At 51.5% G+C, this 6,000-nt stretch overlaps 1 protein-coding gene across 4 annotated transcripts in view; it reads right to left on the reverse strand.

Annotated features, from left to right (window-relative positions):
• Positions 1-4,592, reverse strand: part of KTN1 (kinectin 1) — a 72,340-nt gene extending 67,748 nt beyond the window's left edge. For all 4 annotated transcript variants that reach the window (XM_084287281.1, XM_084287283.1, XM_084287282.1 and 1 more), the window contains exon 1: positions 4,483-4,592. The gene's annotated coding sequence lies outside the window, so the exon portion shown is untranslated. The remainder of the gene's footprint in view (positions 1-4,482) is intronic.
• Between the last annotated feature and the right edge of the window lie 1,408 nt (positions 4,593-6,000).

Consider the following 6,000-nt stretch of genomic DNA (forward strand, 5'->3'; position numbering starts at 1 on the left):
GCAGCAGGCTCCGTCTCCTCCCAGAGGGTTAGCACGGGGCATTTTTCCCATCCTGTAATCTTAAATTTTAGATCAGCAGCTCAGGAGCACTGAAATCCCTGCACGCCTGACAGTGACAGCAGCAGTTAGCTGCTAATGCTGGCGGAGGGCAACGCTACTTGCAACAGGGCTGATTAGGGCGAGGAAAGGAGCAGCTCGCCACCACTAATTTTACAGATACTTTCCCCGAGTCCTAACGCAGCCTCAGAGCAAGCCGGGATGAGGCTGAGTTGGAAAAGGAAGCTGCTATTTGTAAGTCTTCTCGGGGAGAAAAGGGGAAGGAGCTTCACCTACTTCTGTTCGGTAACAGGAACGTAGAGCTGTGAATTTTGACACAAAGCACCAAGGAAAACAAAGCGTGTTACAGAGAACAAGGGGGAGAGCTGCAGGAAAGTTGTTATTTTCCTCCTGATTAACCCCACACCTTGCTGTTCCTGTCCCTCCCCCGCACATTGCACAGCAAAATTTCAGGCTTGGCATTCCTGAAGTACTTTTCTGCATCTGATAGAACCAACATCCTTCAGATTCCTGTTAGAAAGAGTCAGAAGAAACCTTCCAGAGTCTCCAGAGGCATAGCTACTGCAGAAAGCTCTTCCTTTTTCCCTGTTTTTTCACAGTATAAGAGCCTTGCTAAAAAAATCACCTTTAGTTAGCCAGGAAGCATTAAAAAGGATCATGAGATTTGCGTTCTTTAGCACCTCAGATGATTACAGTTTCCACAGCCATAGTTTTCCCCTTCCGACATCCCACCAAGCTTCGACTAAAGAACGCCCAAATTTCAGGGCTTTTTGACATTTCTTGGACCAACAAAAGTTGGCCACCCTGGCCAAAGAGACAGCAAGGCAGCAGAATTTCTGCATTCACAGGCAATCTCCATCCAATTTTGCTGTACCGACAGACACTGCACCAAGCCTGTCCTGCGCTCAGTACCTATTTTTAGGGCCGCAGCTGACCTGACAGTGCCCCCATAAGCTCATTTGTTCAGATTCACTTATTCACTCTAATATAATCTAATTAGGGTGCAGCACTCCCACACGCGGGCGGTAGCAGCAACCAGGAGAGGACGAGCTCAGAGGCAGGGAACCTGGGACAGGAGCTGCTTCTGTTCTCGTGTGGGGAAAAAAAAAAAAAAGCTTGTGGAGCAATTGCAGATGCCTGCACCCTGCCTCACCTCATCCAGCAACACCTGGATCTGCTCTCCGAGCCCCCTGGGCTGCTAAATCCTGGCTCTTCGATTCGCAGGAAGAAGCAGGAGCCCGGTTCAGCACGCAGCACGTATCGACGCAGCCGCTGCTGTTCCTGCTCCAAACTAATTGGAAATAAAAGCCACAATTAAGCGCCGTGGGGGGAAGCCTCCCGTGCTCAGACAATGCCCGCACTGGCAGGCAGAGAAGCGTTCCCAAATCAGAGAGCACAGACAACCTTCAGAAAGCGTCAACAAGTCTGCATCTTATAAAAATTACTGTAAAGGCGTCGTTCTGGCGAGAAATGGAAAGCTTTCAAAGCTCAGGAGCAGCCACCTCTCTGCAACCAGCTGTAGTTCAGGCACGTGAACAGGAAGAAGCATTTAAGCTTCTAAAAATATAAATAAATAGTTGTGTTTTGTGTTTGTTTTTTTTTTTTTTTAAAGGCATGGTGTGTTTCATTCTTTTGGACATCTTGTATAATGACGAGAGGAGAAACAGCTTCCCAAGCGTCACGGCCTGGTAATTCTCCAGTCTCTCACCTCCGTAGTTTATGCAGAGTCATTAGCAAGAGCTGATTTGCCTGGGACAGATTTTGCCCAGCACCTGCCTGTCTCATGGGTCTGAAGCCTTCACCTGGAGAATATTAAGGAGTTGGAGAGGTTAGCACAGGGAGCAGAGCCCCCAAACCATTCATTTTGAAGAACAGTCCAGTCCTGCTGAGTTGCCAACATAACCGAGGAGGAAGCTTAAGAAATAAACAGAGATCCCTAAAACTCCCTTTTCTAGTAAAAAGGTTTTGAATGGTAAAAGTAAACGAGGAGAGCACCGAGGGAACAGCAGGAGGAGATATAAAGACTTTGACTTGTTTAACCTATCAAAACAAGTGGCTGCAAGGGGATACAACTGCTCCCTCTAATTACCTCAGGGAGGGAAAACAACTGCTTAAACCAAACGGCAGTGCTGGAACACACACAGATTATACAAACTGGCCATAAACTACGTTAGGCTGGAAACGCCGTGATTGTTCTGAGACCTGGAGGAGGCTCTGGAGCAGCTTTCCTGCAGCGACGGCGGCGAGGAATAAACCGATCACGTTGCCCCTTAGAAGCAGTTATGTTACGAGCGGCACTCACAACACGGATGTTTGCTGTAAACTCAGAAACTAAACTCGATCAGGGGCTTTCTTCTGCTCCCAGCTTCGTGCCCGGCTGCCTGCTGGCTCCATTTTTGGAGCAGATAGCAGGGATTACCTTCCTCCTGCAATTTTATCTCGTTTCTTCTCCCCCAGACTACTTCAGGGGATGGCACTCGACCTACCAGGCACATCATCTGGGCACGGCCAGGGAATGAAACTTGGGAGCTGAAGCTCTCAGCGCAGTCGATGGCGAGAGGTGGGTGTCTTGGCAGCGAAGGGGGAAGGGATTAGGAGCAACCAAGCTCGATGCTTAAAATAAAACAAATGTCCTCTCCCCCCCATGTCCTTATGAGTAAGGGTCTCGGCCAGCAACACACTTAATCTGGGTCCATAACCTCTGAAATTCGCAGGGAATTTCGGTTCCTGAAGGATTCAGTTAACCCTTTGGTTTACAGTACTGATGTTCACACAATGATTAGACAATTTTGAGCCAGATGAGCCAGAATCACCTCATCTCAGACAGAAAGATGAAGCAAGTGAAGGCTGTTCCACACTCAACCAAAGTAACACCACAGTTTTTACACAGGCTTAATCAAGCCTTTCCTTTTCCTTTAAGGTGTTGGAGAAACAAAGTCATTAGCAAGCTAATTTAGCTGAAATAGGGGTTTTATGACAGCGGGGTATAAAGGATCAAATTAAAAACTAATTGTATACTTCAAATCCTCCTACTCCTGCTATTTCTGACAGCAGAAAGCATCTCCTTGAGACTGGCTAGATAAGGAAGGGGGGAAAAAATCTAACAAAAAAAAAGGCTTTTCAGTAATAACTCTAACAGAGCACTAGCATTTCCATCCAAACCCCAACGTTTCCCCGCTGCAGCGACACACAAAAGTTATTTTAATCACAGTACGCAGAAAGCAGCATCAGCACATGAGGCAAGAGAAAAAATATGTGGCAAAGCGAGTTGCATAGCCTGCTCGTGGACGGGAATTACAGCGCAGTTACGGGCAGCAGGGCCGCACAGCACAGAGGTGCTTCCAGCCCAAAGCAGGCACCAGGACACTCGCCAGCCCCACAGGGAAGGGGTAGGAGAAGTATCCACGAGAATGTGGAGTGCACGAACCAAAAAAACCCTCTTTGCTTCCCCAGCACTCTGAGTTTCTAGCCAGGGATTTCTGCCTTGTCATACACGAGGAGATGTTAAATGGGACCTGTCAGTTATGTCTGCTAAACACCATATGGGCATTGTTGGGCAGAGGCGGCAACGGAGATACTAAAAAGAAAGGGAAAAAAAAGAGGATTTTAAACAGCAAATGACTACAGCAAAGTATCAACTTAACTCCTCTCCCGCTACTCGCTTCCAGAGAGCAAGAAATGCTTTTCCTGAGGTTTTTCCGTCTGTAATCTCAAACAGCACAGCCTTGAAAAAAAGGTTAAACCGAGAAGCCAGAAGCAGATCGCTAGAAAGTAGCACTTAAAATTGCCTCACACGGACCAGGCCTGACGCTACGTTATTCCTAATAGGCACCGAGTTAATTAAAGCGTTTTACCCGGCTGGAATTAGTGCCATAAAGGAGCGCGGGGCTGTGGGGCAGCCCCAAAACCCATGGCTGGGACCAACGGGGGAGAGCCTGGGGAGCACCCCAAGCACCCCACTGGGTCATCAGCACCCCAAGGACCATTCCAGCGGGGATAATTTCGGATGCCTGACGGAAAACAGGCTCCACAGGGCTGCCTCCCTTCCAGCTTCCTTGCCTGATACCACAGCAGGGAAACGGGGGGCGACCCCCGGAGCGGGTTTTTGAGGCAAATCTCTGCACCCACAGCCCCGGGTGGGTCTCGGTGATTTAGTGCAAACACTGACGGACAGACAGAAGGACAGCCGGACAGATAACCGGACAGATAACCGCTCTCCTTCCCTCCCACCCTGCCGCAGTCACACCCCAAACCCCCCCCCCGGCTCCCTGAGGCCTCAGCCCGGCCTCGCACCTGCCCCGCAGCCCCTGCCGAGGCCTAGGCCCGCCCTGCAGGCCGCGGGCAGGGCCCGGCCCCGGCCATGTTCCCAGCCCCGAGCAGCCGGGGCCGGGTTCCCCCTTCCTCACCCCCCAGCCCCGGACTCACCGTCAGGCCGGGGCCGTGGAGCCGGGGCCGGGCCTGAGCCGGGGCGGTGGAGCCGGGGCCGGTGCCTGCGCGGCGCTGGCTGGCAGGAAGGGAGCGGGCGGGGAACGAGGAGGAGGAGGAGGAGGAGGAGGAGGCGGTGCCGCACGTCCTCAGCATTTCCCGGCTCCCCTCCTGTTAAAGGAGCGGCATCGCCGCTCCCCTTCCACTCCTGGGGGTCCCCAAATGCATCCCACTGCCCCCCCATGGGGTCCCCCACTCGTGTGGGGCGCGCTGAGGGTCCCCTCACGCAGATCCCCTCACGCAGACACCCCCAGGTTGGGGATGGCATAAGGCACAAAACGGCCTCCCACTTTGTGGACAGCAAGCTCCAAAAAGGGCCTTTTGTGCCCATTTTACAGATGGGGAAAGCAGGGAGGGTGCAGGGGAAGCCGGGCTCTGACACCCTTCAGCCTTGGTGCTTGTGGAGAGCGGCCAACACATCGGTGTGCAGGCTGGCTGTGCCCTCTTGCTCCTCTGTAGTTATCAACATAAGCCCATTGACCTTAAATTTATCATAATTGCCTCAAAATTACCTGGATCTGTAATGTAAATCCCCCCAAGAAGCAGCCCTGCGCGCAGCATGCACCAGGATGTGTCAGGGCTGCAGTCAGCAAAAACCTTCCAGAGATTTTGTGGGGTCAGACTTGTGAAAGTCCCGGCTTTTCCTTCACCCTCACGTATGCCTGTCCCATAGTGCTCACACAGCAGGTTTCTCTCACCTTCAACGTCACAGCCCCAAACGTGAACAGGGAATAAATCAGCCCTGTGTGCACAGGGAAATTCACTCTTTTTGGCAGCATCCACGCCGCCCGCTTGCAAGGTGCAAGTTTAAGGCAAAACCTTGCTCCTTGGCATCGCTCAGGCAGCCACTGCAGTCAAAAAGTGCAGAGCCAGGTGCTTCAGCTGCAGGAGGTGCATTTTTTTTATTATTTTCTTCTGCTTTTAGCAACATGCAGGCAATCGTGGTGCCGACTGGAGAATGCTTGTAAACCACACGTTGTGTATCATCGCCCGGTGCGTAAGGCAATAAACTGTTCAGATTACTGCAGGCTGAGAAACCCGGTGGCAAAACTCACTGGAGAGTGACCGCTGTGCAAATCAGCCGGCGAGGCTAACGATGCTGCCTACCCCAACTGCAGGGAGGAAATAATGCAAATCATCGCTGAAATCCCAGCCACATTAGGCAACCACTCATGGGGAAAAAGAAAAGGGTTTTGAAATGCCGCAGGAGCCCCAAGTCATTGGTTTTGTCGGGATTTTTGCTTCCTCAGATCGCGGGGAAAGTACTTCAGACCTGTGGACTCAGGGCAGGCCCAGGAGGACGACAAGCTGCGTGCTCAGTGGGGCTGGAAGTCAGAGAGGCTGAGTATTGCTAATTTAGCATTTTATAGGAGAGCATGAGAGATCCTTATCGATGCCAGAAATGAGCACCCTGCAAGTCTCAACACCTCGCTGATTCAGCCTCTCTTTCCTGGCTAG

Source organism: Netta rufina (genome assembly GCF_964035555.1).
Source record: "Netta rufina genome assembly, chromosome: 5".
Taxonomy (NCBI): Eukaryota; Metazoa; Chordata; class Aves; order Anseriformes; family Anatidae; genus Netta; species Netta rufina.